A 26,714-nucleotide genomic window follows, 5' to 3' on the forward strand; every position below is an offset into this window, starting at 1 on the left:
TGGCTCAGATCCTAAGGAGACCTCACTTATAGAATGTTTATCATTGATCACTCTCTTGTGTGCACAGAGCTAGACACTTTACAGGTAGATATTATCATTCTTTTTTTATAGAAGAGCAAGCTGAAGATCAAAATGATCAGGGAGCAAATCCTACTGACTCTAATTTCAAAATGCATCCAAAATCTGATGACTTCTCACCCTTCCACTGCTACCACCATCCTTCTTGGCTGAACGACTGCAGTAGCCTCCTAGCTGGTCTCCTGCTTCCAGTCTTACTCCCTACGGTTCTTTTCTAAACACAGCAGTCAGAGTTACTGTGTAAAACCATTTTCAGATCATGATACACCTTTGCTCAAAACTCTCCAAGGGCTCCCCATTTTACTCAGGGCAAAAGTCAAAGTCCTTAAAATGACCTACAAGACCTTAAATAATCTGACCACTAGTTTACCCTCTGACTCCATCTCTCACTGTTCCCCCCACTTATGCAGTCCAGTCACACTGGCTCCTGCCTGTGCCCTAAACTCACTTTAGAGCGATTGCTTTGACTGTTCTTTCCTTCTGCCTGGGGATGATCTTCTCCCAGATAACAGCATGGCTTGCTTAGTTGCTTCAGGTCTTTATTCAAGTGCCTTCTCAATGAGCATTTCTCTAGTCACAATAACTAAAATTACAAAACCCCAAATACTTCCTATCCTACTTCCCTAAGGCTTCCCCTACAAAAAGTTATTCAATCAGATACCAAGCAGACTTTGTGCTCCTCTTCGCTTAACAGATGAATCTGAAGTTTGTTTGTTTTTCCCTCTGAGACAGAAAGTGATGATATAATGAAAACTTCACATCTCACTCACAGAGAATTGAATGGCTCAGAGGGAAACAAACTCATGGACCTCTTAAGGTCTCTTTCAATCTTTCAAATCTGTAAATAGCCAAGCATGGTAGCAGTGGAGAAGAGGAGAATAAGACCCACCATAATTTCTCAAGTATCCCTAATGTAAAACATAAGAAGAGAAAGACAATGCTCTTGACTTCTTTCATTTACAAGATCTAGAGGGGGAATTTTCTTTCTATGAATGAATCACTCTCAGTCTCTAAAGCAATAAGGTAGAGAAGATACATGCCGTGATCTGCTATGACAAGGAACTAACAATGAGCTAAGTGAAATCTCCCAGACCTAAGTCAATAAATAGGAACAAGCTAGGGAAGTAAAGATGGAAAACACAGAAGCTACTCCCAGCTAATCCTCTAACTCCAGACCAAATGGTATACAAATATAACATCGACAGGGATCTACCACATCAGAGTGCAAGAGAAAGAAGGAAAAACAATTAAGAAAAAAGATGCCAATTTCTGATTCAGCTTTAAAGCTACCTAAATAAGGTAGTGTCAGATATAAAGACAAATCTCTTCTGATCTAGAAGGCCAGAGTGTGACTTAGACTTGGCATAAGCCCAACTGACTGCAGCAGCAGCTCAATTCACAGACAGGTGAGAGATGTTTCCCACCATATCTTCTCCCAATCAAATCACATTAAGAAGATAATGTATCATTACAGTGTTTACATTAAACAGCAAATTTTGAAAGACAAGAGAAAAACACCTTATACCATTCTTGACACATTTTATTTCACAGCTCTATATACAGTTATGGCATTAATGTCATATATCATTGAGTAAATGAATTCTGCAAGGTTAAATGATGATGTGTTTATGTTCTATCTGCTCATTGGCCCCTGGGTCAGCCAATCTGATCCAGGACTCCATGGCAACAGGCTCTATCACTAAGAGCTACAAGATGAGATTCCTCCTGCCTTTTTTTTTTTTTTTAAATAAAGCATTTTCCACAGAAACTGCTGCAAATACTGTCAAAGAATAGTCTCTATATACAAATAAGAAATGCCGCCATTCTAATAATGAATAAATGAATTCATTCTAAAAATGAATAGTGGGGGGAAAAAGTGAATAGCAATGACAATGAATCTATGCAAACAAGAGGGATCCCAAAAACTCCGGAGATTTTCCCTTGTTTAACTTCAGTAGAGAAATTCAAGAATCTTTGAACTGCAAAAAACCAATATCAGAATAAATTGAGGGATTAGTAGAAGGGGAGTGCTGTCCAGCTGAAATCACAATATTGAAGCTTCCCATGTCACAATATACAGAGATAGCTAGAAGTTTTAAGACTGCTAACATTTGTAAGTTTCCCATAACTTCTTTTGAAGTGTTAAAATGAGCATCAAAACTAATAGATCTCATGCTCTTCTTCAAATTTTCAAATCACAGTCAGCTCATGGTTCTTGGAATGCTACGATGTCTGTCCTCTTCTCTACACTTCCCTTCCCTCCCACCCTACTCTGCTTAGAGAAAAAAATTGCCATGTCCAAATGAGAAAATAATACATTTGCTCTTCACATTCCATATATCTCCATTACTTCTCCCTCAGCTGCAGAGCTCCTTGAAGCAACGAATAAACAAGATCATCACAAGCCAGATGAAGAGACTGGACAAAAAACCCCATCATTCTCCCCAGTGGTGCTCATTAACATTCTGCCATCCACCTGCCATATTACAAGGTACTCCACTTTCCTGGCATGCTTTTCAACAATAATTGATGTAATATCTCTGGCAGCAAAAAGCAACTTGGGTCCCCACCTTCTGGTATATGGTGGTAAGTGAACGCTGAGAAGTACACAGAATCTTGAGATGTCAGGGTCAAAATTAGCTTGGAACTGTATGTTTTCACCTGGCTCACAATGTTGTGATTTTCTATTTTGTTTTAATTGCGGTAAATACACATAACATAAAAATTATTACTTTAATAATTTTAAAGTATGCAGTTCAGCAGCATTAAGTACATTTACATTATTATGCATTACAGAAGAGAAAACGCTCTCAGGCACAAAAGCCATGGTATTGAGAGACTACAGACATTCTTTCCATGACTATTTACTAAACACATATTTATTGTACAAGTCACTTATATTACGAACTATAGTGAATACAAAGAATAAACATTCAAATGTTAAGAATATCTGACACTACTGCCCAGTAAAAATAGCTATTGACACGTGTATTTCCAGTATGTTTTCCACATGCTGAAGCTTCTTAGATGCACATCTCAGTTCCCAAACAAGCGCAAAGTAGAAGGAAGTCTACATCTCTTTTGTCAGCACTGAGTTCCAAGAGACCCATAAGGGCAGACTAACATGAGAAGCAATAGACAGAGTTTCAGAAATTCCTAGAACAGAGAAAACCTTTTCTGTTACACTGTTTCAAATTTCCCAAGAATTCTTAAGGAGACAACCCAGAAAAGGGGGTAAAAGCAACTTGTAATAAATTATATCAAAGGTAAAGAAAAAAAGTGACTAAAGAAAAATCACTACTAGACTCCTCTCTACATCAATTTCTTCTATACCTTCATAAGACAAAACCAAAACATGTCACTCTGGTCCTACAACTTTTTTTTTTTGGTAAAGATCCTGGGCCAGTCTGTACAGAAGTACAGCATATTATTGACCTCAGAAGGACAAGAAGCTGCATGAATAGAATATTTTCTCAGTGATGCTGCCTCCCAATATGAAAGCCCAGGCTCTGATCATAGGAGGCCATCTTCCTCAGGCAATGTAGCAGCAGCAGGCATCCTTCACTGAGCATTCACTGTGTGCCAAACACTACACTCAGGAATTCACATAAGACATCACATTTATCTTCACTTTAACACATTCTGAGAAATTACTTTCAGATACTAACAGGAAGGATTTGAAAAATTTGCATTCTTGCTTTATGATTATAAAAGTACTACAGAGTTCTGTATACTTACAGAAAACACACACAAGAAGGAAAAAATCACCCATATTCTATAACTCAGAGATAAGTGCTAATAATAACAGCAATGTTTCAAGATACAGTTTTCTAAACTTTGTTTCCATATTTGTATGGAATTTGTTTGTATCCATCTTGGATATGTTTCCATATCCAACAATTTTTATGTAATTTACATTATATAGGATATTTTTTACACCATGCTTTTTTCTATTACTAAAATTGTGACCATTTTCCCCATTATCAATTACTTTTAACAAAGTCACTGTAACAGCTATCTAATATTCTACTATATACATGTACCATAATTTATTTAACCATTCCTATTATTAGATATTTAGGAAGCTGTTAATTTTTATAATAAAATAATGCTGTGATGAATATCTTTGTACCAAAATCTTTATCCACATTTCTCATCAACTCCCTAGGATAAACACATTCAAGAGTTTTGGAGATAAAAAATTTCCCCCTTAGTTCAGTCCAGTTAATAGACAAGGACAGTCACACTATCTAATTATAGTGTTTCTCAACTGTTCCCCCAGCAACAGATACTGTCCACTTAGCATAGCCCATGGCACTGCCTGGACTTTAAGGACCTTCACCCCGGCAGTGCTTCTCACTTTTCTTTTTCTTCAACTCATGCCCCATTTTAATAATATTAATTCTCCTTCCCCATATATTTCACTAGAGAAGATATGACTGACCCTGTACTCCTTCAGACTCACTGACCTAAGAAAATTAATACGGGGGAAAGGATAAAAAGTTACACAGGGAGATATTCTCTTTGCTATTAATGTTACACACCTTACTACCTCTTGTTAGTGTACCTTGGTAATTTAGAGAACAATCCAAAAAGCAAAGCCTCAAAAACCACAAAAGAATAACACTCTAAGTCTTTAATATGAAATTAAAGAAGGCAAATAAGCATGGAGATGTTGGATATTTTAGTATTTGTGATTTGACATATAAAGAAATGGAGAGGTTAAGTAATTTGTCCAAGGTCACAGAGCCAACAGTTGACATAGCTGGGATTTGAACTCAGGTACCCTAAATCCAGAGTCCAAGCATTTAGCCACTATGCTTTTCTCAAAAAGCCCCTAGGAGACTATAAAACAGTGGGTGATGGTGGGCCAGGATAGGAGAACATCAGAGAGAAGTTGTATAGTAACTTTTAGGCACAGAAATAGTCCCTATCAATTTTGCCAGAAAGTTCTTCCAACATATATCACATTTTTAATTATCCCAAAAAGGGTGATGCTAAACCTTTTGCAAAAGCAGTTCTTGATCTTTTCCTCCTCCTTAAAAAAAAAACAGTGAAAAAAAGGGAGGATAAAAAGAAACTGAAATCTTCCTTCTCCAACACCTTTCTTTCCTTGACCTTTTCCAAAACCTTAATGGTTAGAAAACAAAGATTAAAAAAGAAGGCATTTCACTTAAAATAAAAAGACCTCTTAGTAATTTTTCCATTGCTAATGACTGAAACATTTAAGAAAGACTTTGGGTCTATCTCACCCACTCCTAAAAGGAAGGAAAACCAAGTTAACAAAACTGTCATCTTTTAATTTCACAGCAGTTTTCTTCCTCCTCAAAGGCTATTCCTGTCCTCGGTGCAGACGGGGAACTGCTCCCAGTGACGTCAGAGCAGTCTCCCAGCAACGATTAATGAGGGTTGTCCACCACAGGGGTTTCCTGAAAAGCTAGCGAGAAATTATCCACATATTTGCCGCAATATTGAGATGGAAGGATGCTGTGGAATTTCTCTTAACCCTTATAGCTCAAGTCTCTGGCAAGCTTAGAAATAGGTTATTCTTTTGGAATGCTCTGCCTTTACCCTAGGATTATCTTCTTTTTTCTTCCTTCCACTTCTCTCCAAATAAAATTAGAATTTTGTTCATTAGAAATATTTGTGGTTGTAATAAATATTAATATAATTGCACTACCATAAAAATAGGACTACATAATGTGAGCTGAAAAACAGACATTACTCTTTGTACTTCACGCACAGAATTCAGAATAAATGAAAGCACAGAACAGAAAAAATATCAGGAAAGAAAATAAACCAGCAAGTTCTTAAAGGCACTTTCCCACATATGTTATCCAAATACATCCACAGACAGGCAAACCTTAAATTTTTCTAGCCTCTAGTCTACTGAATTTTCACACTGACCTCTGCAGGCAGCCCTCCAGAGATCAGTGGTATTAAAATGGAGTTGCATAGAAAGGAACTGGAAGCCCAAACACTTGATCCAAAAAAAGATAAGTTAGGTTCACACCTAAATAGTATATTTAACAATTTCTTCCTAAAGCTTTGCTTTAGCTCCATACCTTTAAAACGAGAGTTTTAGTCTAACTACAGTGGCAAGGAATTTTATATAACTATCTATTTTTGAGGTTTGAGAAACAGCATACAAATAGCCTGCTCAGGACCAGTGCAAATAAAGTAGAAAAATTCCAAATTCCAAAATTCAACCTAGAATTACTCATGGATGCTAGGTTCCAAAAACCTGCTTATGAGCCCCTTTTCTTTCCATACTTAGAAAAAGCAATTAGGTAAAATTCATTAGCAGCAAGATATATAGGGTTAATTTAGGCACTCTGCTTCAGCAATCCCGACTTTGGCCCCAGCCTAGTCTAAAAAGAAAGAAACAAAATAGCATCTCTATCATTAACCGCGTCCCACTTTGGCTTCAGCTCTGTTCAATGGTACCCAGTTACCATCAAGGCATAGATGGGAGAACGCACCACTTCCGATGGATTTTTCTTCTTCCTTCTCTCTGTCCCCTCCCTCTCAGAAGAAAATGACTGCAAACAAAATCACTACGTCACTGGAGGTAGAGGGAATCCCATCTCTGCACTCTTTAGAAACCAAGGCCAGCAAACAAAAACAAGCCAATTATAAGAAACAAACAAGTAATTCAAAATAAGAAGCAGTAAACCCACAGGAAATTCTTACAACAACCTCAACAAGCCAAAAGGCATTTTTCAGTAAAAAGGCTGAACAAATTCCTCCGATGTTCATAATCAAAAAAGCTTCCTAGACACAGCAAAGGCGACATATTTCTTCTTATCACATATAAAGACTAGGGGACAGTTACATAAAGACATAGGACAGAGAGACATATTCACCAGCCGGGTGTGGATAGCTATGGAATGACACAGTGAAGGATATTTATAGGGGATTCCCTGCTTCCTGCAATGTGCGTCAACAGCATCACCAAAGAGAACAGAAATTACCACTATTCTCCTAAGCTAAATCTGAATGAAGCATCACTTGGAATAGCCATGGAAGAGGTAAAATCTGAATAGAGTAAAAGTTCTGGCAAATCTAATTTTTAAAATACTTTAAATATAAAAGAAAGCAAACAAAAATGCCCACAAAACCCTCACAAAACTTAAGACTTGAAAATTCTCTAATTTCCCAAGTGTGTACTATACAATTAAATTGGCTAAGATACAAGAGACATCTGTCTTTCTAGCTTCTTCCCTACCCAGTCTGTGGAGTTCAAGGACTTTCATATAAAGAAAGAAAATTATCCAGCACTCACCCCAGATGGATCTGCACCTAAACCAACAGGAAGCTCACATTATTAATGGAGACCTCATTGTAAGACTGTTGCCGGAATTTTGCCGGAAGAAATTCCTTCTGGGAAACCTGTGCCTCTTCCCTCGCCCACAGTCCCCTCCCGCCCCCTTCACCCTTGAATGAAATGCTACTGATCCTTGCTGCTGCGTCTCCAGCAAGCTAATTGCTCTGACAAGCAGCTCTGAAGCAGACCATGGCCCAGCTGTTCAGAGGGATGTCACCTAGAGCTCTGCCAACAGTCACACTCGGTGCGCGCGAGCGCACACCACACACACACACACACACACACTCACACACATACATACACAGAGGCTGCAAGAGCACTCCCTCCCACCTCTTCTTCTCGCTCTCATTCAAGCACTTCAGAGACATGCCTGCCTCCACACTGCTCTGAGGATAGTTTTTAAAGACACAGCAGCAGCTCTTTCCTGCTGCATACGTTGAGATGCTAAAATAGAGTCTTATTAGAGAAGAATAATGAGTTGGGAGTATGTATTGAATTAAAAGCTCACTTGTCAATTTACTTTGCCTTTTCTCACCTGCAAAATAATTGAGGCCAGAGAAATGGTCTTTGCCTAAAAGCTCCTGGGCTAACTTTAGAAACTAAGACCAAACCTAGTTGCAGAGAATTTTCTTTCCTGCAAGCTATATTTAGTGAAATAATTTTTCATTTTGGGGAAGAAAGTAGGCAACACAGGATACTAGTAGCTATCTGTTCCTCCTCCCATATCTGCCCCTAAAAGGATGGGGAGAAGACTTTAGCTATAAAATGGGGGAATGAGGAAACCGTGAAGGCACCTTACTGATAGAACTGATGAAAAAGGGTGAGAATAGAGTGTACGGATAGGGATGAGGATAAATAGATTAAAATAAAGAGAGTGCTACAAAGGACACCAGGAAAGAAGAGTAATAGTTCCTGAAAGTATGCATGACTCTGGGACAGAAGACTCCAAAATGACCTTTAGGTCTTAATTTTTAAGAGCCTAAGGAAAGGTAGTAATAATCTCTATTGCTACAGCAAGTAATGGACATTATAGGTGGTGTCTGCAATAACACAAACTAACATATGGGTAGGGTCCAGGTATCCCAAGAAAAACAATAAAACCTGTCGCAAAGATACAATTAGTATTCAGTCAAATACATATTTATTGTGTGTTTGTGTTCTTACTATGGGCCAGACACTATAAGATAAGCTCTAGGGATATGAGATAGATTCATTAAGAGTCATACAGAAGAAGAAAAGAAAGGATTCTGGCTTTTACTCTGAAGCAGATGAGAAACCATTGGGGGCTTAGAAGGCTGATCCTGACGGGCCAAACAGACCAGTGAACGGAAACTGGCTTTTACACTTAGGGAAATGAGAGGCGATTGGGAGCCTTTTTTTTTGAGGAAGATTAGCCCTGAGGTAACTGCTGCCAATCCTTCTCTTTTTGCTGAGGAAGACTGGCCCTGAGCTAACATCCGTGTCTATCTTCCTCTACTTTATCTGTGGGACACCCACCACAGCATGGCGTGCCAAGCAGTGCCATGTCTGCACCCAGGATCCAAACCAGCGAACCCCGGGCCGCCAAAGTGGAACATGTGAACTTAACTGCTGCGCCACTGGGCTGGCCCCGGGAGCTTTTAAGCAGAAGGAATGGCATGTTTTAGACCTATATTTCTTTTTAGTTTCTAAATTTTTGTTTGAGAAATTTCTAACATATAAAAAATTTGCAAAAATAGGTATAATAGTCATCTGGATTCTTACACAGATTTAGTACATATATGTGCATGTATGCATATGTATATGTGTTTTTTTCAGAATTATTTGAGATGTTCTCATGTTCACTTCTAAAATAATTCAGCATGTATTTCCTAACAGTAAGGTCATTCTGAACTATGAGAACAGCCACCAGCCAAGTCCCGGAGGAATTAATGGGTAGTGCACATGCAAAGCAGGTCCAAATGGCACTGCAAAAGCTTAGAAAACTGAAATGACTTTGGAATCACCATCCACTGAAGACTGGACAGAATTTGCAAGCGGAATCCAACCAAGTCAAATGTCTCCTAAAATAAAAGTCAACATTCACCATGGCATTTAAACAAGACCTAGACCCTTGTAATATTCAAATTTTCCAGGATACAATCCAAAATTATTTAGCATACAAAGAACCAAGATGATCTCAATTTGCATGGGGAAAAAAGATGAAAAGATACAACATGGAGATGATACAGATGTAGGAATTATCTGACAGCTACTAAAACAGTTATTATAAAAATGCTCCAACAATTTAGGGAAAATACTACTGAAACGAATGGAAAGACAGAATGTCTCAGGAAAGAAACAGAGGATATAAAGAGGAACCAAATGGAAAATTTTCAAACTGAAAAATATAACAGCCAAAATATAAGCCCTCATTTGATGGGTTCAACAGCAGAAATGACAAAAGAATCAGTGAATTTAAAGACAGATAAAATTCAAATTGAAGTCAGATAAATTTGAAGACATCAAATTTCAATAGAAATATCAAATATGAATTATATCACTTTTTTTTGAGGAAGATTACCCCTGAGCTAACATCTGCCGCCAATCCTCCTCTTTTTGCTGAGGAAGACTGGCCCTGAGCTAACATCCGTGCCTATCTTCCTCTACTTTATATGTGCAATGCCTACCACAGCACGGCTTGCCAAGTGGCGCCATGTCCGCACCTGGGATCTGAACCAGCAAACCCCAGGCCGCCGAAGCGGAACGTGCGCACTTAACCGCTGTGCCACTGGGCCGGCCCCTGAATCATATCAAAACTGAACAATGAGGAGAAAAAAGATTGGGCAAAAAAAAAACAGATCATCAAGGGCAGGTAGGACAATATCAAAAAGTCTAATATTTGGGCCATCAGTGTCCCAGAAGGAGAGGAGAAAGAGTGTGGCGAAGTGTATGAAGAAATAATGGCTGAAAATTTCACAAACTTGACAAAAGACACAAATGTATAGAGTCAAGGAGCTCGGTAATCCCCAAACAGAATAAACACAACAAAATCGACTCCTGGATTCATCATAATCTAATAGCTAAAAACTAAAGACAGTGAAAAAATCTTGAAAGCAACCAGACAAAAATGATGCAGTTGCTTATTAAGGGAACAATGATTTGAATGACTTCATATTTCTCCTCAGAAACTACTGAAGACTAGAAGGAAGTAAAACAACATTTTTAAAGTGCTGAAAGGAAAGAAGTATAAGCACAGAATTCTATATCCAGAGAAAACATCCTTCAGGAATAAAGATGACAAAGACATTCTCAGTTGAATGAAAACTAAGATAACTCATTGCCAGCAGACCTGTTCGGAAGGAATGGCCAAAGAAAGTTCTTCAAATAAGATGGGAAATAATACAAGAAAACTTGGAACACCAGGAATGAAGGAAAAACATAAATGCTAAATATCTGGTTATATATAACAGACTATCCTTCTCCTATTGAGTTCTTTAAAATACGGTTGATGTTTGAAAGCAAAAATTTTAAGATTAACTCATGGAGTCTTCAATGTATGTAGCTAAATGTAATAGATAAGACCACTACAACATTAAGGGGGGACACAAAAGGAACCTACATGGTGGTAAGGTTTCGACATTCTACCTGAAGTAGCAAAATATTAATTCTAAGTAGACTATTAAAAGCTAGGGGTGTGTGTGTGTGTACTGAGAGATAGAGAGAAAGAAAGAGAAATAGAAAGAGATCCCTAGAGTAACCAATAAAAAACTAAACAATAAGATATAGTCAAAACCTAATAGATAATTTAAATGCTTAAAATAGAATACTACAAAATGTTCAAATAACACAAAAGGCAGGAAAAGAGAATCATTAGAAGATTAAACAGGGAAAACAAAGAAAAAAATAAGTTGGTAGACCTAAATCTAAACAAATCAATAAATACATTAAATGTCAATGGCCTGAAAATGCCAACTAAAAGACAGAGAGATTGTTCAAATAACTAGAAACTCACTTCAAATGTAATGATATAGAGCAAATGGAATAAACTATTCTGTATAGTACCTTAATGGATACATGACATTTATACATTTGTCAAAACCCACAGAACTGTACAACACAAAGGGTGAAACCTAACCTAAATTATGAACTTTAGTTAATAACAATGTATCAACATTGGTTCATCACATGTAACACATGTACCATACTATTGCAAAATGTAAATAATAGGAGAAACTGTGTGTACACTGGGGAGGGTGGTATATGGAAACTCTCTATACCCTCTGCTCAATTCTTCTGTAAACCTAAAATTGTTCTAAAAAATAAAGTCTATTAATTTAAATTTTTAAAAAGATACACTATAGAAACACTAACCAAAAATAGCTGGAATGGCTATATTAATTTTAGACAAAGTAGATTTCAGAGCAAAGAAATGACCAGGGATAAAGAGAAACATTATGTAATGATAAAAGAGACAATTCACCAAGAAGGCAGCAATTCTAAATGTCTATGCACCTAATGGACCTTCAAAACACACAAAGCAAAAACTGAGAACTCAAAGGAAAAAGTACAATTACAGTTGAATATTTCAACACCCCTCTTTCAGGAATAGAATCATTAGACCAAAAATTAGTAAGGATATAGAAGAACTGAATAATATCATCAAACAACAAGATCGAATTGACATTTACAGACCACTCCAACTAAAAACACAATACACATTCTTTTCAAGTTCTCATAGAACATTCACCAAGATAGACCATATATTCTGAGACATAAAACGACCTTAACAAATTTAAAAGAATTGAAATCATACAAAGTATGTTCTCTGATCATAATGGAATTAAACTAGGAATCAATAATAAAAATGTAACAGGAATATCTCCAAATACTTGGAAATTAAACAACACACTTCTAAATAATCCATGGGTCAAAGAGGTAGTCTCAAGCGAAATCAGAAAATATTTTCAACAAAAACGTAAATATACAAAAATTTGTGGGATGCATACTAAAGAAGTACCTAGAGGGAAATATATATGTAGCACTAAATGTTTATGTTAGAAAAGTAGTGTCACGTACTAAATATTTGTGTGCCTCCAAAATTCATATGCTGAAGCCCTAACTCTAACAGTGTAGCTGTATTTGGAGTGAGGCCTCCAAGGAAGGAATTAAGGCTGAAGGAAGTCACACGGATGAGGGATCCGATAGGATCAATGCCCTTATAAGAAGAGACACTAGCGAGCTTGCTCTTTCTCTCCCCTAGCACGCACAAGAGGACATGTGAGGGTGGCTGCCTGCAAGCCAAGAGGAGGGGCCTTGAAGTGAAACCTACCTTGCTGGCACTTTGATCTTGGACTTCCCAGTCTCCAGAACTGTGAGAAATAATCTTCTGTTGTTTAAGCCACTCAGTCTACGGCAGCCTGAGCTGACTAATACAAGTAGAAAGGTCTCATATCAATAATCTAACTTTCTAATAAGAATGAAAATAATAAAAAGTAGAAGTTATTAAGCTGAAAATAAGGTGAAAAAATCAATGAAACCAAAAGCCGATTCTTTGAAAAGATCAATAAAATTGACAAACCTCTAGCAAGACTGACAAAGAAGAAAAGAGAAAAAACACACATAATAATAACAGGAATGAAAAAAAGATCACTACAGATCCTGCATACATTAAAAAGGTAATAAGGGAGTACTACACACAATTCTAAACACAAAAATTTAACTGTTAGTTGAAATAGACCACTTGAAAACCACAAATTGTCAAGTCACCCAAGATGAATTAGACAACTTGAATAATTCTATAACTATTAAAGAAATCTACAGGCCTAGATATTTTTTCTGGTAAGTCTTAGCACACACTCACAGAAGAAATAGTACCAATTCTATATAATCTATTCAGAAAACAGAAGAGAAGGAAACACTTACCAACTCATTTTATGAGGCCAACATTACCCTGATACCCAAACCAGGCAAAGATATTACAAGAAAACTACAGACCAATATCCTCATGAACAAAGATGCTAAATGTCCCAAGAAAATATTAGCAAATCAAATCCAGTGATATATAAAAAGGATAATGCACTACAACCAAGTGGGGTTTGTCCTGAGAATGCAAAGCTGGTTCAATTTTTGAAAAGCAATTAATGCAATCCACCATATTGAGTCTAAAGAAGAAAAGAAAATGATCATTTCAACTGATGCAGAAAAAGCGTTTGACAAAATTCAACACTCACTCATAATAAAAACTCTCAACAAGCTAGGAAAGAAGGAAATTTCAGTCTGATAAAGGGCAACTATAACAAACCTACAGATTGACACCTTTCCTGTAAGATCAGAAATAAGGCAAGGTTGTCCACTGTCACCACTACTATTCAACATCATTCTGAAAGTCCTAGCCAGTACAAGAAGCCAAGAAAAAGAAATAAAAGGTATATGGACTGGCAAGGAAGAAATAAAAACTGTTTATCTTCACAAACAACATAACTGTGTACATATAAAATACCAAGGAATCCACAAAAAAACCCTTAGAACTAGTAAATATGTTTTAGCAAGATTGTAGGAAATGAAGTCAACACTGTCAAATCAAATTTCCATTTACTAACAATGAATAATTGAAAACCAAAACTTAAAAATACAACACAATTTATGATTGTTGCCTCAAAATTAAATACTTAGGTATATACACAACTAAATATGTACAAGGTCTGTATATTGAAAACTACAAAATAGTGAAGAAAGAAACAAAGACCTAAATAAATGGGGAGACATACTGTTCTTATGGACCGGAATACTCAATCAACATAGTAGAGATGTCAATTCTCCCCAAATTGATCTATAGATTTAGTATAATTCCATTCAAAATCCCAACAGGATTTTTTTGAAGATTTTATTTTTTTCCTTTTTCTCCCCAAAGCCCCCGAGTACATAGCTGTATATTCTCAGTTGTGGGTCCTTCTAGTTGTGGTATGTGGGATGCTGCCTCAGCATGGCCTGATGAGGGGTACCATGTCCGCGCCAAGGATTCGAACCACCGAAACCCTGGGCTGCCGCAGCAGAGTACGCAAACTTAACCACTCAGCCACAGGGCTGGCCCCCAACACGATTTTTTGTAGATACACACAAATTAATTCCAATGTTTATATGGAAAGGCAAAGAAGCAAAGTAGCCAAAACAATTTTGAAGAATAAAGTTGTAGGAATCATTGTACCCATTTTAAGACTTACTATAACTTTACAGTAATCAAGACAGCGTAAAGTTGGTGAAGGGAAGAACACAAGATCAACGGAATAGAGAAAATATATAACAAAAATAACAAGTATCTGTCTCTGAGTAATGAGGTTACAGGTGATGTTTGCTTTCTTCTTTATATAGTTTTACTCACGCATTTTCTAAAATGTCTTTAATAATCATGGATTGATTCTGTAATCAGATATTTTAAAACAGTCATTCTTGTACTGAACTATGTGAGTTAACAGAAGACAATGATGAGGAAAATAGGCAATTGGGAATTTTTAGGTCCCTCTAAGCTTAGTATATGAAAGCTTAAATGTAAGCTTTACAACAAAAACAAAATCTTCAAAATTGAACTTGGGGTTAACTAAGAATTTTAGCTAGGTCAAAGAAGTGGGATGTGTTCAGATCCTCATTAATTATGAGCAAGGGAAGTCAATAAGTTTTAAAATGGGCAGTATCATAATTCCAGTAAAAGTCCTCTAGTTCTTCTGCATTGCATCACAACAAAATTCAACAACAGCATCCCCAAATAAACACCAAGGAATCCTCTGGTCTCCACAATTTGTTCAACTAAAAAGAATTTAAACAAATGGACTTTGTTTGGATCCATATTCACATAATTATTAAAAAAGATACCTTGCAGACAATTGGGGAACACTGAACATGAAATGGGTATTGGACGACATTAACTATTATCGTTAATTTTGTGAAATATGAAATGGCATGGCGGTTATTTTTAAAAAGTCCTTATTAGTTATGGATGCATCCTGACTTACTTATAGGTGAAATGACATGTGTGTGGGTTTACTTTAAAATATTCCAACTTCAACAGCAAAAAAAAGTGTGTGCGGCCGGCCCTGTGGCCAAGTGGTTCAAGTTCCCTGTGTTCTGCTTTGGTGGCCTGGAGCTCGCAGGTTTGGATCCCAGGTGTGGACCTACTCCACTCATCAGCCATGCGGTGGAGGCATCCGACATACAAAGTAGAGGAAGACTAGCACAGATACTAGCTCAGGGCTAATCTTCCTCATACACACAAAAAAACGTGTGTGTGAGGATTGTGTTGAAACTGGGTAATGAATTTATGTTCGTTCATTAGACTATTCTCTATTGTATTTATGTTTTAATCCTCCACAAGAAAAAATTTTGAAAAGAAAAGAAAGTTTACATGAGTTGGAAGAGTGAGGCTCTAGATAAATTTCCAAGACTTTTCCCACATCTGGATGGCAAATAAAACTACATCAAATGTCTAAAGAATGAAAAAAATACGTAGAAAAGGAAGCTGCTGGTATTCTGACAGGTAAAATTTGCTTATGTAATGAACAAGAAATACTCTGAAATAAGTCATAATTAAGACTAAAAAATAATAGTGTTCATTCATATCAACAGGACAAAAGGAAGCAATAAGTAATGTCTGCAGATGGTGAGTATTGAGGGAGTTATGTGCTCTTTCTATAGCACAAGGCATACAGAGAATTCACAGAGAAAGCAAATGTCAGTATTTCATTTCAGGAAGACTTCCTACTTCTCACTGAGAGATTTTCCTCGAGGTAAAGCACAAGGACTAACAGTGACCAATTCACAGGCTGTGTACTCACTAACCATGTAACGGGCAAACTACTCTACTACCTCTTTGAACCTCATCTATAAAGTGGGGTAACTGTAGTTGCCTCGAAAGATACTACAAAAATCAGAAACAGATCACTGGCACAGTTCCTGGCACAAAGCATGCAACTTAATAAGTTGCAACTAGTATTATTATTACTGAGTTTAACAGGAAAGAACATCTATTAGAATCAGGAATGATACAAGGAAGCTCACCATCATTGTCTCTATTCAATATTGAATAGGAGGGCTTAGATAAAAGCAGTAAGACACAGAAAGGAAATAAGAGGTATAAGAATTAGAAAGACCAAATTTTCCTAAATTTAGCAATGCGACTGTAGAGAATCCAAGAAAATCTAAGGACTAACCATTTAGCACTAAAAAGAACTCAGCTGAAAGGAAGATCAATGCACTAAAATTAACAATGTTTCTATATTCTAACAACAATAGAAAAAGGGAATCCACACACAATAACAACCAATACTACCTAGGGATAAACGTAACAAAAGAAAAAGAAGATCTTTAATGAAAAAAGTTCTAAAACGTGGGGCTGGCCCCGTGGCCGAGTGGTTAAGTTCGCGCGCTCCGCTGCAGGCGGCCCAGTGTTTCGTCGGTTCGGATCCTGGGCGCGGACATGGCACTGCTCGTCGGACCACGCTGAGGCGGCGTCCCACATGCCACAACTAGAGGAACCCACAACGAAGAATACACAACTATGTACCGGGGGGCTTTGGGGAGAAAAAGGAAAAAATAAAATCTTTAAAAAAAAAAAAGTTCTAAAACGTTACTGAAAGATACAAAAACACAAGCAAATGGAGTGATAGACTATACCTCGGGATGGAAAGATTCGATATTGCAAAGAAGACAGTTCTCTCCATGCTAATCTATAAACTCAATGCAATTCCAACAAAAATGTCAATGGAGTTTAAGTAAGATCAAGACAGGCTGGAGTGATCTGCCCTAGTAGGTGTAGGCTTCTAATATAGTAATTAAGACATGAAAATTGAGCAGACCAATGGAAAAGAATAGAGATTCTAGAACAGACCCACACATTCAAAAACTTGATTATATTAGAGGAGGCATAATTAATATTCAGTAACAAATTGTTATCCATATAGAAAAAAAAAATCAGAGCCCCATTCACACCACACACAAATATAAATTCCAGGTGGATTAAAAACCTACATATAAAAAGTAAATGCTTAAAACTTTTTAGAAACAAATATACAAGAATCTTTATAACCTCAGCATAAGGAAGGATTTCTTAAATAAGAATAAGCATAAACCGGAAAAACAAAGATTGTAATGCTTGATGACTTTAAAATTTCAAACTTCCATACAATTTAAAAAATCATGAACAGTTAAAAGCTATGGACTGGAAAAATATATATATTTTTTGAAACATACATATATGACAAATAGTTGCTACTCAGTATACACACAGAAATTATAAACCAAGAAAGAAAAAGACAACTCACCAGAAAAGTTGGCAAAGACTCAAAAGTAGAAACCCAAAAGCCCTATAATAAAAGAAAAGCTCATCCTCTACTAGTAATCAGGAAAATGAAAATTAAGACAAGGAACTATCATGTTACACACAACAGATTGTCAAAAAAATTTAAAAATTCACAAGTTTTATAATACCATGCACTGGTATGTCAACAGATTGTTCATTTTTTTGCTGAACAGTACCCTATATTCTACAGTTTGCTTGTTGAGTAATATCTGGGTTGTTTCCAATTTTTAACTATTACAAATGGAGCTGGTATAAACATTCATGTCTTGATGTGGACATATGGATTCATTTCAGAGGTGGAATGGCTGTGTTATTATGATAAATGTATGTTTAATTAGAAAAAAAAAAGTCAAACTGTTTCAAAGTGGGTGTACCATCTTACACTCCTATCAGTAACATATTAAGAGTTCCAGTTGCTCCACATCCTCACCAACATTTGATACAGTTACACTTTTTAAGATGGGCCACGCTAATAGATGTGTAGTGGTATCCTTAATTTGCATTTCCCTAAAGACTAACGCTGAACATCTTTCCATGTGCTTATTTGCCAACCCCATATTTTCTTTGGCACAGTGTCTGTTCACATCTCTTGCCCATTTTTAAACTGGGTTGTCTTCTTATTGCTGAATTATGAGAGTTCATATATTCTACATACAAATGTTTTCTTAAACTTATCTGCTAGTCTGTGGCCTGTCTTTTCATTTTCTCTATCATGTCTTCAAAAAAAGAAATTTTATTTTTATGAAATCAAACATCAACTTTTTTCTTTATACTTTATGCTTTCTGTGTCCAACTTGGGAAATCTTTGCCTAATCTATGATCACAATGATTTTCTCAGATGTTTTCTTCAAGAATTTAATAGTTTTAACCCTGACATATAAGTCTATGATCCATTTTGAGTTAATTTTCTGATGGTGTGAAGTAAGGTTGGAGGTTTTTTGATTGTTGTTTTTTTTAATGTGGTGAAGGGTAGCAGAATTTGCCACCCCAAAATATGCCACTTTGGCATAAGGATTATTTTGAGCAGAAGGAAACTGAGAAAAAGATACAAGAAAAGCTCTCTGCCCTCCCTCTATTTGCCTAAAAGCAGGACATAAATTTACAAAGGTGTCCTCCTCCCTTCTCTTCTACCAGGAAGGACAAAAGTTAATCATGGGAGACAACCCTTACCAGCCTGGAGATGGCACCAGAGGACTCTACATAACAAATTTTACTAACTAGCCTTTATCTACCCTTAGTTTCCCATATACTTGCCTTCCCACAATTTGCCACCCCTACAGACTCAAGGTCCTTTTCTGTTGTCTTGTCACTTCTATCAAAATTTATTGTGCCTGTCTTTAGATGCTAACTATATAAACCTAAGTTCTAACCAAACCTTTAGGTTACTCATCCATGAGTTTCTCCCGTGTATGCATGAGATATATATGTTAACAAACTTGTTTTTCCCTTGTTAATCTACCTTTTGTCACAGAGACCCAGCTGAGAATCCAGAAGAGTAGAAGGAAAAAGATTTTTCTCCTTCAAAATGGCTATCCAATTATTTAAGGATCACTTATAAAAAGTTATCCTTTCTCCACTGAAACACCTTAGTAACTGTGAAAACTCAATTGACCACATAAGCACAGGCCTATTAGGACCAGTTCATCTTATCAATAGAGTAATTAAGAGTTGTTCTTCAGGATTTGAGAGTCTTCCCTGTGTCCAGTTCAGGTCGGTTCAGACCATCAACCCATCAACTAGGCCTGTGCCAATGCCTGATAAATGACCCTTTCGATCTCAAAAGGGTGAAAACTCCACCCTCAGATCATGTTAACTCCACCATTTTGTGAACATGCATCTTATGAAGAGCCATGAAGCTTGACTACACTTACACAGACCATCAATTACTTCACCTCTCCTTACCTCCAATCATCGATACACTTCAGATCGTCCTGCCCTTTATCCCATAAATTTTGCCCCAAGCCTTGGATTGGGGAGACAGATCTAAGAACATATGCCTCCTGTCTCCTTGCAAATGGATCTCGCAATAAAGTTTTCTCTTCCCAAAAGCTGATGCTGTAATAATTGGCTTTTTAAATGCATATCAGGTAGGAGAACCCCATCTTTAGATCCATACACACATGGATCTATTTCTGGACTTCTATTTTCTTCCATTGATCTATATGCTTACTTGCACACCAATACCACACCATCTTAATTACCAAACCTTTACAATAAGTCTGGAAATCAGGTAGTTTAAGCCTTCCAACTTTGATTTTTGTTTTCAAATTTGTTTTGTGTATTCTAGACCCTTTGTGTTTCCACATAAACTTTAGAGGCAGTGTATCAATTGACTGGGATTTTGTTGAATATGTAGATCAACCTGGGAAGAACGGAAATCTTAACTATTGAATCTTCTGACCCACAAGCAATGTTTCATAGCTCTAAGTATACAGCTTTTGCAATGTGTCTTGTCAAATTTAGCCCTAAGAATTTCGTATTTTTACACTATTTGTAAATAGTATGTTTCATCAATTTCAATTTCAGATTGCTCTTCCTAGTATATAAAGACACAATTGATTTTTATATACTGACTTTGTATCCTGCAACCTTCCTAAATTTAATTTAGATTCCTTGTGATTAATTAATGTAATTAATGTAATTAATGTAGATTCCTTGTGATTTCCTATATACACGATGCTGTCCTCTGCAGCAGAAAAAGTTTTACTTTTTCCTTTTCAAGCTTATGTCTTTTATTGCCCCCATCCCTCCTCTGTTAGCTCATTGCACTGGCAAGAATCATTAGTACCATGTTGAAAAGAAGTGGTGGAAGTGAACATCCATGCCTTATTCTTGTTCTTAGGGGCAAAGAATTTAGTATTTCATCATTTAGTATTAACTGGGGATTTTTCAAAGATGCCCTCTATCAGATTGAGGAAATTCCCTTCTAATTTGTTGAGAGTTTTCAACAAGAATGGAAGTTGAATTTTCTCAAATGCTCTTTTCTCTTTTTCTTTTCTGGCTGAAGAAGATGTGCCCTGAGCTAACATCTGTTGCCAATCTTCTTCTTTTTGCTTGAGGAAGATTGGCCCTGAGCTAACAGCTGTGCCAATATTCCTCTATTTTGTATTGGGTCACTGCCACATGGCCGCTGATGAGTGGTGTACGTTTGTGCCCAGTAACTGAACCTGGGCCACCGAAGCAGAGCACGCCAAACTTAACCACTGGGCCACAGGGCCGGCCCTGCTTTTCGCTTTTGAGATAAGTTTATGTTATTTTCTTTTTTAGTCTGTTAATATAGTCAATTGCATTGTCTGAATTTTAAATGCTAAACCAACGTTGAATTGCTGGGATAAACCCTACTGAGTCATGATGTATTGTCCTTTTTAGATATTGTTGGCTTCAGTTTACTAAAATTTTGTTAAGGATTTCTGCATCTATGTTCATAACAGGTATTGGTCTGTGGTTTTCTATGTCTTTGTTTGCTTCTGTTACTAGGGTAAGTGGGCTCATAAAGTGAATTGGGAAGTATACCCATCTCTTTTCAGTTCTTCAAAAGTTTATGTAGAAATGGTACATAAATTCTTTCTTAAATTATTGGTAGACTTCAGTAGTGAAGCCATCTGAGCCTGGAGTTTCCTTTGTGGGAAAGTTTTAAAATACAATTCAGTTTCTCTAATAGATAGAAGCCTATTCAGGTTATCTGTTTCTTTCTGATTGAGCTTTAGCAGTCTCTATCTTTTAAGGAACTTGTCCATTTAAGGTAAATTGTCAAATTTACTGGCATAAAATGGCTTGTGATATTCCATACTATCTTTATAATAGGTGAAGAATCATCAGTAATGTCCTCTCTCTCATTTTTGATATTAGAAATGTATTCTCTCTTCCTTTTCTAAGTCTGCCTAAAAGTTTATCAATTTTGATAATCATTTTAAAGAACGAGCTTTTTGTTTCACTGATATTCTCTATTGTTTTTCTGCTTTTTAGTTCAATGAATTTTGCTCTGATCTTTCTAATTTCCTTTCCTCTGCTTACTTGGAGTTAACTTTGCTTTTCTTTTCCTAATTTCTTAAGGTGGACACTTAGTTCAATGATTTTAGATCTTTCTACTTTCTAATATAAGCACTTAATGCCATAAATCTCCTTTTAAGTACTGCATTCCACAAATTTTGCTATGTCATGTTCTCATTTTCATTCTTTAAAAAATATTTTCTAATTTCCCTTATTCTTCTTTGACCAATGTCTAATTCAGAGTGTGTTTAATTTCCACATATTCGGGAATTTTCCAGATATCTTTCTGTTAGTAATTTCTAATTTAATCCCTTTATGATAAAAGAACACACTTTATATAATTTAAATCTTGAATTTATTGAAACTTCTTTCATAGCCCAGAATATGGTCTATCTTGGTAGACTCTATGAACACTAGAAAAGAATATATATCATACTATTGTTGGGTGAAGTGGTCTGTAAATGTCAACTAGGTCATGTTCAAGTTATTTACTGATTTTTTTGTCTAATTGTTCCATCAATTATTGAGAGTAGTGTTGAACCTGCCAACTATACTGGTGAATTCTCTATTTCTCCTTTCAGTTTTATTACTTTTTGCTTCATGTATTTTGAAGTTCTGTTATTAAATGTATAAACATTTATGATTGTTAGTCCTCTTGAGGAACTGACCCTCTTTTCATCATAAAATAACCCTCAATATGAGGGTAATATTCCTTCTTCCGAAATCTACTTTGTCTAATATTAATATAGTAACTCCTGCTTTCTTCTGATTAGTGTTTGTGTAGTCTATCTTCTTCCATCTCTGTACTTTTAGTTTATCTGTTTCTTTAAATACAGTTAAAGTGAGTTTCTTGTAGATAGCACTTAACTGGGTCTTGCTTTTAAATGAAATCTGATAATTTCCACCTATTAATTGGTAGTGCTTAGATTATTTGCATTTAATGTGATTACTGATATGACTGGATTTAAATCAACCATCTTGCTATTTGTTTCCTATTTGTCAAATCTGTTCATCTTCCCTTTTTTGGACATCTTTTAGATTAATTAAGCATTTTTATGATTTAATTTTATCTCCTTTATTGGCTTATTAACTATACCTCTTTGGGTTTTTTTTAAGTGGTTTCTTTGGGATTTAGGGTATACATTTTTAACTTATCACAGTCTACTTTCAAGTAATATACCACTTTGCATGTTATAAGAATCTTAGAACAGCATAATTCTGTTTTTACCTCTCCCTACCTTTTGGGCAACTGCTGTCATACATTTTATTTCTACATGTTATAATTCCCACAAGACAATTTTATTATTTTGGTTTTAAACAGTCAATTATCTTTTAAGTGGCTTTTTTCAAATAAAAGAACTCTTTAATATTTTCTATATCGATTTCTGATTCTCTCCATTCTTTTATGTAGATCTAAATTTCCATATGGAATAGTTTTCTCCTGCCTTCAACATATCTTTTAGTGGTAGTTTGATAATGATTAATTCTATCAGCTCTTATATATTTTTTAAAGGCTTTATTTCATCTTCATTACTTTTATTGTGATATAATTCACACACCATACAATTCACCCATTTAAAGTGCACAATTCAATAGCTTTTGGTATATTCAGAGTTGTACTTTCATCACCAAAATGAACTTTAGAACATTTTCATCACCCCAAAAAGAAACTCCATACCCATTAGCAATAACTGCTCATTTTCTCCCAATCCTCAGCCCTAAGCAACTGTGGACGTACTTTCTGACTCTAGAGCTTTGCCCATTCTGCATGTTACTCTCTGATTTTGAAAGATATTTTTATTGTGTACACAATTTTAGGTTTGCAAGTTTTTTTATTTAGCACTTTAATGTTATCACTCTAATCTCTTCTACCTTGCGGTAGTTCTGATGAAAAGTGTGCCGTATCTCTTACCTTGTCTATTAGTGTGCTAGGGCTGCCATAACAAAATACCAGACTGGATGGCTTAAACAACAGACATTTATTTTCCCACAGTTCTGGAGGCTAGAAGTCCCAGATCAAGGTGTTGATAGGTTTGCTTTCTCCTGAGGCCTCTTTCCTTGGCTTGCAGATGGTCAGCTTCTCACGATGTCCTCATTTGGCCTTTCCTCTGTGCACACATGCCCTTGGTATTCCTTTGTGTGTCCAAATTTCCTCTTCTTATGAGGACACCAGTCAGATTGGTTTAGGGCCCAATCTAACAGCCTCATTTTAACTTAACTGCCTCTTTTAAAGGCCTTTTCTCCAAACAGAATCACATTCTGAGGTATTAGGAGTCAGGGCTTCAACATACAAATTTTGGGGGACAGCCCATAAGACCTCTGCATGCAATGGGTTTTTTCCCTCTGTCTGCTTTGAAGACTTTTTCTTTTCACTAGTTTTGAGCAGTTTTATTAAGATATGCCTTGGTATAGTTCTCTTCATGATTTTTCTATTTTGGGTTCTCATGGATCCAAGTAGCTCAAAGAATCCGAAACAGAAAAATCACAGAGAGAGCTACACCAAAGCATATCACAAACTGCTTAAAATCAGTGATGAAGAGAAAATCTTAAATGAGCTTTTTGAATCTGTGAGTTTATAGTTTTCATTAAATTTAGAAAATATTCAGCCATTATTTCTTCAAATATTTTTCTGTCCCTACTCCCATATTCCTGAGACTCCACTTACAGTATTCAGACTGCCTGATGTTGTCCCTCTGCTCATTTGCTCATTATTCACTTATCACTGTATATCCATATTTTCCATCTTTTTTGTATGTTTCACTTTAGATGTTTCTATTGTCATGTCTTCAAGTTCACTAATTTTTAGCTCAGCGACAATCTTCCTCAAGCAAAAAGAGGAAGACTGGCAACAGATGTTAGCTCAGGGCCAATCTTCCTCATCAATCAGTCAATCAATCAATCAATCAATCATGTGACTGGTAGCTACTGTACTGGACAGTGCAGGTTTAGGGGAAACCTCTGGAAATCTCTGGAGCTCTTTGTGTGTGAAGCCCTTTTCTCTCAAATACTCTGCCTATAATTTCTAGCTGTCTTGGCCTCCTCAAACTTTCACCTCTGTCTCCTCAACTCAGGAGATTGCCTGTTCTATTTGGGTATCCCTTCACATCCTAGGTATTGCACCCTGGAAACTTTTTTCAGGCCAAAAGGTTGGGCCATCTTAGGGCTCAACTAGTTTGTATCGCTTCTCTCAGGTATCACTGTTCTGTGCTACCCTTTGTTCAATGCCTGAAAACAGTTTTTAAAATATATTTTGTCCACTTATTTATTTGTTTAAGGCAGGGGCATAAGTCAACTTCTTGTTACTCCCTCATAACTGGAAGTATGAGTTCCCTTCTACTGAGTTTTTAACTTTCAATTATTATATTTTTTTAATTTCTAAAATATCTAATTGCTTATTTTATAAACCACCCAGTCTTGCTTAATTTTCTTGTTTCTTATTCATGGTTTTTATTCACTCTTCTATGTCATTAAATATACTTATTTTATGTTCTATATCAAATAATTCCAGTATCTGAAGTTTCTGTGGGTCTGGATCAGCTGTTTATGCTGACGTTTGTAAACAGTGACTTATTTGCAATATTATTATTAATAGCTCATATTTGTTGGGAATCTATCTTTGGGAATTCTTTGAAGCCAGGGTTGAGGTATGTTCTATCAGTGATGATCTGAGTTTGCTTCTCTCGGGTGCCTTGCAGCTCTATCAACTTGGATTTACTTTTTTTTACAATTCAATTTATATATATTTAACTTTTCCAGAAAATAAATTTGCATGGCTCAAAAATATTTAAACTAGTTCCCTTCCCCTTCCTCTTGGTTGGGCCTGAGGATTAAACTAGTATAGTGTGTGGTAAAGAATTTAACCTTGCCCAAAGAGAGGTCTGGTCTTTCCCCTCAGCACCCTGAAAGTAATCCTAAACTACTGGAATGTCCTGCTTGATAAAAGTCTTTGTTTACTAGGGGTCTTGAGCTGTGCCAGACAGTCTAACAATGTGCTCTATGGTGGGAACTTTGGGTCACACAGCATCAGCTCGACCTGAGGAAGAGCTGGAGACTGAAGTCAGCTAGATAGGCAATCAACCATATCTATGTAACAGAGTCACAATAAAAACTCTGAATACCAAGGCTTGGGTGAGCTTCTTTGGTTGGCAATAATCCACGTGTACTATCCTACACCATTGCCAGGAAGAGTTAACACTGTCCATGATTCCACTGGGAGAGGACAATGGTAAGCTCAACATTTGGAACCCTTCTGGACTCTGCCCCATGTGTTTCTTTCATTGGCTGATTTTAATCTCATCCTTTTGCTGAAATAAACCATAACTTTGAGTGTAACAGCTTTTAGTGAGTTCTGAGTCCTCCTAGTGAATTATTGAAGCCAAGGGTGGTCTTGGGGACCCCCAAACTCTGTAGTTGGTGCCAGAAGTGAGGATGGGCTTGGAAGCTGTTCCCTAACTTTGCAGACAGTCAGCAGTGTTAGGCCTGAGGATTCTGCTGGTGTGGGGCTAAGAAGGCAGCACAAGTGGTCATAAGATTGATTTCATTCAGAAGGATTAGGCAAATAAGTAGCCTCAAGCAGCTTTCCTCCTAGCCTTCACTCAGGAATTTTCATGCTGCCTACCCCTACTTTCCCTACCCCCACAGTTTAACACCATCAAGTGATCTAAAGAGTGTCAGGAAAATGAAACATAGTTCTACCTCTTAAAATGTCAGGGACCCTAGGTCTGAATTAAGATCTCTAAGGTAAACCGAACTCTCATAGAAGGTGTCACAGGGGGTTGGAAAATAAGGTTAACAGTCCTGCAGATAATATGCAATTCTGGTTCTGAATGTCACCTAAAAGACTTTCACAGTAAACTGATATGAACTCAAATTTATTAAACATGTACAACTATACCATCAGACTGTCAGGGATAGACTTCTGCTCAGTAGCCCATTCTTCTAGCATGCCAGTAATAAATACACTCTAACTTTGTTATGGAGACAAAACTTGGATGGCCATTTTAGAAACCA

At 36.6% G+C, this 26,714-nt stretch overlaps 1 protein-coding gene across 21 annotated transcripts in view; it reads right to left on the minus strand.

Moving 5' to 3' along the window:
* The window catches only part of R3HDM2 (R3H domain containing 2), a 131,054-nt gene that overhangs the window by 51,566 nt on the left and 52,774 nt on the right, over window positions 1-26,714 (minus strand). Inside the window, exon 1 of one of the 21 annotated variants that reach the window (XM_070494923.1) lies at window positions 7,364-7,632. The exons of the other annotated variants lie outside the window; for them this stretch is intronic. The gene's annotated coding sequence lies outside the window, so the exon portion shown is untranslated. Of the gene's footprint in view, window positions 1-7,363; window positions 7,633-26,714 lie in introns of those variants that run through there. 21 annotated transcript variants of the gene reach the window in all.

This window comes from Equus asinus, chromosome 22 (genome assembly GCF_041296235.1).
Source record: "Equus asinus isolate D_3611 breed Donkey chromosome 22, EquAss-T2T_v2, whole genome shotgun sequence".
Taxonomy (NCBI): Eukaryota; Metazoa; Chordata; class Mammalia; order Perissodactyla; family Equidae; genus Equus; species Equus asinus.